The 7,793-nt window shown below is 32.1% G+C and overlaps 3 non-coding genes across 3 annotated transcripts; all 3 read right to left on the reverse strand.

Annotated features, from left to right (window-relative positions):
* Positions 1–1,994: 1,994 nt before the first annotated feature.
* On the reverse strand, positions 1,995–2,068 carry TRNAV-AAC. The gene has a single exon. It is a non-coding gene; the product is annotated as a tRNA-Val (tRNA).
* Positions 2,069–2,149: 81 nt separating this feature from the next.
* Positions 2,150–2,223, reverse strand: TRNAV-AAC. Its single transcript has one exon. It is a non-coding gene; the product is annotated as a tRNA-Val (tRNA).
* Positions 2,224–7,200: 4,977 nt separating this feature from the next.
* Positions 7,201–7,274, reverse strand: TRNAV-AAC. The gene has a single exon. It is a non-coding gene; the product is annotated as a tRNA-Val (tRNA).
* Positions 7,275–7,793: the final 519 nt, after the last annotated feature.

The following is a 7,793-nucleotide window of genomic DNA, read 5'->3' on the forward strand; positions in this document are numbered from 1 at the left end:
TGTGCTTCTTTATTATCCTTGTATTTCCTCTTAATCTCTTTTGTGAATATAATAACGATAAATACATGATGTTATGAACAAACAACCCTAAGATATAACATTGTTCATCTCTACCAAAACTATTTGAAATTACACGTAAATAAACAAAAATGATGATAAAGTGACGTGCACTCTATATATTAATTAATGGTAATGTTATACATAGCCTTAATAGCTATATATAAGCATTAAAAACAGTATTGGAAATTGTATAAAATTAAGAATTCATGACAAAAACACGCGTAGATAAGTGTAATAAGTGTGTTTTTGTCATGATTTTTTAAATTTATACAATTTTCAAGACTGTTTTTAATGCTTATATGTAGCCGGACTATGTATAACATTTTCCATTAATTAAACCATTAAGTTTGAAATGATAAAAGAAAAATAAAATAGTGAAATGACACATAAATAAATGCATCAAATTGTGAGAGAAATTAAATTGTTGGAATATCAATCTCATAAATTAACTTGGGTTTCCTCATATTATTTGATTCATCAGGTTCATATTGTTTACAGTATATCAATGACCCCTAAACTTTTTAACTTGTTGAATATAAAAATTAATAGTGGAAGTAAAAAGTTTTGTCTCTTTTATGAGACAATATCATCTTAAATTGAAACATCTTGAATGGTAGGACATAAGAATATAAGATATATATAAACAAATTAACATTAATTTTTCATATATATGTAGATCATCTAATTTTCATTCCTTCGTTACACAAGTATATACGGATCATATGGTCTGATCAATCTTGTTGGATCTCTTGCTCTTGTTCACTAAACTTTTAACTTCAAAATGCGACACACACATAACATTCATTAAGCAATACATAGCGTTATGCTTTGGATTGTAATACCTCATTTCCTCTCTTTATTTTTCCGCTTAATTTCAGTTCAATTCAGTTTAGGTCCAATTAGTTCAGTTTCTCTAATTTTCTTCTCTCATAAAATATTCATTTCAACTCTATTCAGTTCAGCTCCAATCAGTTCAGTTCAGTAATTCAGAACAGGCCATTAGTCAATTAAAGTCATTATGAAACAAAGGAAATATATAAACCAATATATATATTGATTGATATTTTACAACAATGATATCATTAACTCCTTTTTTTATAGGTTGAAATGATTAAACTTTAAACCCATATATCAAGAGAGTGGCTACCAATTAATTGTGGTAAATATAGAAACTTATCTCTCAAGTTAATTAAACATAATAGACATGAATAATAATGTGATAAGAAGCTTGAGCAAATTTCCACGCTCAACTGATGAAAGATAAGTTAATTTAAGTAAATCGAGTGAACATAAACTGTAGGAGATCACATGCACACTTTCATAAGTCATAACCCTTTATTATTTTTGCAGTCAAATATTCATACTCTATTTCTTTTGACCAAGTAAAGTAAGTTTCAGAACTTTGCTATTTGTGGCTTTTCCACCTTTTTTCTTATTTAATTTTATTTATCATCATACTTTGAAATTCCTTTGTCATAGATTTTTAGAAGGGGAAAAGAAGATTTTCTTCTTCTTTTTCTAATTAATTAATTAGTTTAAGTAAACTACATATTCCATGAAAAAATCTACTGTATTTTTTTTGTATTCAATTTTGTTAGTTCATGGTGATATTTGTTTTTATTAAAGGTGAAAAGGATATCAGGATAATTTAGTAAAAGAATTTTTTTGTCATTTGATTGAAAGTTCTGTCAAGAAAAAATTAAATAAATAATGCAATCAGATCAAAAACATTTTAGAAAAGTAGTTACTAAAAATGTGGAATTCCTTTATAAATGCAATGTCTACTTAATCTCCTCATTTTTTTTAATTGACAAATTGTAGTAAAACAAGCAACTAGCCATTTCTTACATGGAAAAACTTACCATTAAATTGATGCAGAATTTAAAAGTTGACAAAATTGCAAACCATTTTTTTTTTTGTAAAAAAGGAAATAATGGCTTCGCCCAGGCTCGAACTGGGGACCTTCAGTGTGTTAGACTGACGTGATAACCAACTACACCACGAAACCAATTGTGAACGTTATTTGTTTTAAACAACATTAATAATTGGACATATAGTAATTTGGATTTTGCTTGAAACAAAAGAGCAATGGCTTCGCCCAGGTTCGAACTGGGGACCTTCAGTGTGTTAGACTGACGTGATAACCAACTACACCATTAAACCTTGTTGTTTTTTATTTGCATGAACTATAATTATATTTTATCTAATTCGGAATTGGACAAATTGGAGTAGACAATATGCTAACAGCTGGAATCTATATATACTCAATACTTTTTCTAATCTACTTTGTTTATATTGCAATTTTGTTTATTGTTGCTAATGCCACTTCCAGTATGACCTTTCCTAGAGGTATCAATTCGGGTAAACGGGTCGGGTAAGAGTGGATCAAGTCAACTCGAGTTGGGTTAATTCAGAGTAATTCCATAACCTATGTAGGTCGGGTTTGGGTTGGGTCATGCTTGAGTCGGGTCATACTTCTTATCAGGTTTAGGTCGGGTTAATAACAGGTCGAGTTACATTCGGGTAAGGTGAACAATAGTTCGGGTTTAGTTCGGTTTTCACGAGTTACAACGGGTTAGGATAGTTCTCGGGTTCGTTTCAAATCAATAATTTGCGGGTTAGAATCGGGTCGGGTCATTCTCGGGTTTGAGTTGGGTTCAGTTCAAGTCAATAATTTGCAGATTATAATCAAGTCGGGTCATTCTCGGGTTCAAGTCGGGTTCGGTTCAAGTCAATAATTTGCGGGTTATAACCAGGTAAGGTCATTTTCAAGGTAGGTAATGTTCAAGTCAATAATTTGCAGGTTACAATCAGGTCGGGTTATTTCCAAGTCGGGTCATATTTGGATTCAATTAACTATAGTAAATAGTAATTATCATTTTTATCAAGCTAATTATTTCCTTTGACTATAATATACTACCTCCGGTCCAAATTACTCGTAACTTTGGAATATAGTCTATAAATTTAGAAAGATAATTATCTCCTTTGCATTTGACCGTACAACAAATATATACTATATTTAACTCTTAAATTTGAGGATGATGCTCCTTTCTTTTGTTGGTCTGGACCGGCTTGGTTTCCCAAGACAAAATGCTTGGGTCAACAATAATAAGGTGGTCTAAATTGCATTTAAGGTGATTTGAAATCGGGTAAGGAATAATTTGGGTTGAATTTAGGTCGGGTCAATAACAAGTTGTGTTTATTTCGAGTCGGGTTAGTAACAGATCGGGTTGAATTTTTGGGTTGGGTAAGTAATAGGTATGGTAAAATTCGGGTCGAGTCAATAACAAGTCAGGTTAAATTTAGGTCATGTCAATAATAAGTCGGGTTTATTTCGGGTCGGATTTGTAACAGATTGGGTTAAATAAGGATCGGGTTGAATTCAGGTCAGGTTAGTAACAAGTCGAGTTAAATTCGGGTTTTGACTAGTTAAAACGGGTTTGGGTCTATTTCGGTTCAAGTGGGGTTCGGTGCAAGTTAATTAAATTAGCCGTAGTAAACCGGTAAATCGGTGCAAGTTGTAAACCGGTAAATTGACCGTTTAAAAGCAAATTGAATGATTCCATACACCCAATTGGATTCCCGAAGGGTATTAGGGACCATGGTAAACATTTCGGTAATTTTTATTTTCGGGCGAAAAAAAGTCAAAAATTCCACAATTGAAGACTAATATCCACGTTTTTTGAGAAAATTTGGAGGTTTCAGGGCCCAGTGTCAAAAAGTATTGAAATTATACGGGATACATCTCGGGGTCATATTATGCCGTTTGGAACCATATATGATCATTATCAGTTGTCATAAATGTTCGTTGTAGGCTCTAATTAATGAAATCGGTGCAAGTTGTAAACCGGTAAATTGGTCGTTTAAAGGCAAATTGGATGGTTCCACTCACCCCAATAGGAATCTCGGAGGGTATTAGGGACCATGGTAAACATTTCGGCAGTTTTTATTTTCGGGCGAAAAATAGTAAAAAAAATTCCAAAATTGAAGACTAATATCCACGCTTTTGAGAAATTTTAGAGGTTTCGAGGCTCGGTGTCGGAAAGTTTTGAAATTTTAGGGGATACATCTCAGGATCATATAATGCTTTTTGGAACCATATATGATCATTATTTGTTGTCATAAATGTTCGTGGTAGGCTTGAGTTAATGAAATTGGTGCAAGTTGTAAACTGGTAAATTAACCATTTAAGGGCAAATTGGATGGTTCCACCCACCTAATTGGACTCCCAGGGGATATTAGGGAGCATGGTAAACATTTCGGCAATTTTTATTTACAGTCAGAAAAAAAAGTCAAAAATTCCAAAATTTAAGGCTAATATCCACGTTTTTTGAGAAATTTTGGAGGTTTCGAGGCCCAGTGTCTAAAATCCTTGAGATTTTGGGGGATACATCTCGGGGTCATATAATGTTGTTTGGAACCATATATGATCATTATATGTTGTCATAAATGTTTGTGGTAGGCTTGAGTTAATTAAATCGGTGCAAGTTGTAAACCGGTAAATTGGTCGTTTAAAGGCAAATTGTATAGTTCTCCCTATCCAATTGGACTCCCAGAGGGTATTAGGTACCATGGTAAACATTTCGGCAATTTTTATTTGCGGGCAAAAAAAGTCAAATTATCCACGTTTTTTGAGAAATTTTGGAGGTTTCGGCCCTTTCCGAGTTAAAGTCTATTGTGAACCCAAAACGTGCTCCTCTCATATGTCTAAGATACTTGACTCCTCCATCTCGCCGTTCAAGAGTTAGAATGAAAACTGGTTGTCAAAGAAGGAAAACTCTCTCCGGTATTATTACTAAGTCCTTGTTTTTTGCAGGATGAGTGGCTCTAAAAGAAGAGCGTCTTGGTTCTCCTAAAATTGTTTTCCCAATAGAAAGAGATTTTTGTATGGTCCCGCCCTTACGGGGCGTTTGGTTGGAAGGATGGAAATAAGAGGGATAAAAAGGGAGGATAAAGATAGGGGTAGGTGGGACAAGGATAAATTATCTTTATCCCATGTTTGGTAAGTAGGGGAAAGAAAGTAGGGATAAGTAAAATTTTTATAAAAATACCCTTACTAACTTCTACCCTTCTCCTTACTTTTTCAATTTCATTAAGGGTAATTTAGTCTTTTAAAACCCATTTTAATCACTTTCCCTTATACCACCCCCCCCCTTAGTTATAGAAATGGAGGGATAAGTGGGTGATTTAATCCCTATCCCTAACCCCCTTATAATCCCCATCCCTCTAAACAAACACTACATTCCTTTTATCCTTGTCCCACCCCTTTTATCCCCCTAAACAAACACCCTTTTAATGTTTTGGGGTGTAATTTGTTTTATGATTAATATATTGTTTTTTCCCTATGCTTAAAAAAATTTGCTGATATGGGTGTAAATGAGTCGATACGTTTAAGAACTATTCGTGAACAAACTCAGATAAAAATCTTAACTTTGTCAAATACATGAACAAAGCTCGAACAACATCATGTTCGACTCGATAATGCTTATGAACAACTTGCTTGAATTATTTTATAAGTTTATTCAAGCTCGATTATAACTTGATCATAGCTCGCTCAAGCTCAAAAAATCTCAGCTCTATTATATCTAAATTACTTTTAGTATTATTATATATCACTTACTCATACATATTTGTAAAACTTACACATTATTTCATCTTTAAACGTGAAAACTCTAACATTTCCTTTTCTCTACAAAAAACGGAAACTTCCCCCTCATATAAAATTAAGTGGACGTATCAAAACTTTTTAAGAAAATTGTTTTGGTAGCTTATTTATGTAATTACGCTTAATAAGCTTAAACTCATAATTTATACAAACGAGCACGTTCGTGAACACAAAGCTCAAATATGCCAAATCCTTAACGAGCTAAGATCAAACACGATTTTTATAAGCTCATTCAACCTCGAGATAGCTAGAATGCCAATATTTGTTATCAAGCTTAGCTCGAACAATCAAAACATTATTTCATCTTTAAACGTGAAAACTCTAACATTTCCTTTTCTCTACAAAACACGGGAACTTCCCCCTCATATAAAATTAAGTGGGCGTATTAAAACTTTTTAAGAAAATTGTTTTGGTAGCTTATTTATTTAATTACGCATAATAAGCTTAAACTCATAATTTATACAAACGAGCACGTTCGTGAACACAAAGCTCAAATATGCCAAATCCTTAACGAGCTAAGATCAAACACGATTTTTATAAGCTCATTCAACCTCGAGATAGCTCGAATGCCAATATTTGTTATCAAGCTTAGCTCGAACAATCAAAACATTATTTCATCTTTAAACGTGAAAACTCTAACATTTCCTTTTCTCTACAAAACACGGAAACTTCCCCCTCATATAAAATTAAGTGGACGTATTAAAACTTTTTAAGAAAATTGTTTTGGTAGCTTATTTATTTAATTACGCTTAAACTCATAATTTATACAAACGAGCACGTTCGTGAACACAAAGCTCAAATTTGCCAAATCCTTAACGAGCTAAGATCAAACACGATTTTTACAAGCTCATTCAACCTCGAGATAGCTCGAATGCCAATATTTGTTATCAAGCTTAGCTCGAAAAATCAAAACACATCTCAATTTGGATTGTTTGTAGCCCTAAATGTAAAGAGTTTTTTTTATTGTTCTTTTTAAGAAAATTGTTCTTTTTTATTGTTTTTTTATTGTTCTCTACAAAACACGGAAACTTCCCCCTCATATAAAATTAAGTGGACGTATTAAAACTTTTTAAGAAAATTGTTTTGGTAGCTTATTTATTTAATTACGCTTAATAAGCTTAAACTCATAATTTATACAAACGAGCACGTTTGTGAACACAAAGCTCAAATTTGCCAAATCCTTAACGAGCTAAGATCAAACATGATTTTTACAACCTCGAGATAGCTCGAATGCCAATATTTGTTATCAAGCTTAGCTCGAACAATCAAAACACATCTCAATTTGGATTGTTTGTAGCCCTAAATGTAAAGAGTTTTTTTATTGTTCTTTTTTACAAGTTATTTTCCATAATATGGAGTAGTAAAAATAATTTAAAGATTACGGTGTACTTATTGTCAGAATTAAAAAGAAATCCCTTATGTTTTTTATCGCAAGAAATATATCTACAAACTCGTATCAAAAAGGATAAACAAAATGGCTTCGCCCAGGCTCGAATTGGGGACCTTCAGTGTGTTAGACTGACGTGATAACCAACTACACCACGAAACCTTGTTGTTTATATTTAATACTGTAATTTATTTATTTGTAAACAATCTCATACTTCCATCTGCATGTATCCGTTAAGTTCAAAATGTTTCATTTTCATGCACTTTAAAAAACTTCTATATTCCTACTCATTGTTGACACACAACGAAAACTTGTGCTATATTTAATTTGAAATAATAGGAATTCCATTTAATCATGATTTTTAGTTGCACATTTAAGCATGCAGTCTAAGCTGTCAACTTCATTTCCACACAATTTTTTTATTTTTTAAAAATCTTAATATAGGGATTCCATTTAATGTAAAATTATCGTAAAAATCATTTGGGTAGCTCCTCGCAGATAATATTATCAGACAAAAACACAGCTTTTTACTTTTTAGTCAACACAATTATTTGACATTTTATGAATAACTAAGCTACGAGCATATAAATGTACATCGCCTCATTAAATTGGTCTTTTAATTAAAAAATTAAATATAACCAATTATTATTATTATTATTATTTTTATTTTTTATTTTTTTT

The sequence above is a fragment of the Chenopodium quinoa genome, unplaced genomic scaffold (genome assembly GCF_001683475.1).
Source record: "Chenopodium quinoa cultivar QQ74 unplaced genomic scaffold, ASM168347v1, whole genome shotgun sequence".
Lineage (NCBI taxonomy): Eukaryota > Viridiplantae > Streptophyta > Magnoliopsida > Caryophyllales > Amaranthaceae > Chenopodium > Chenopodium quinoa.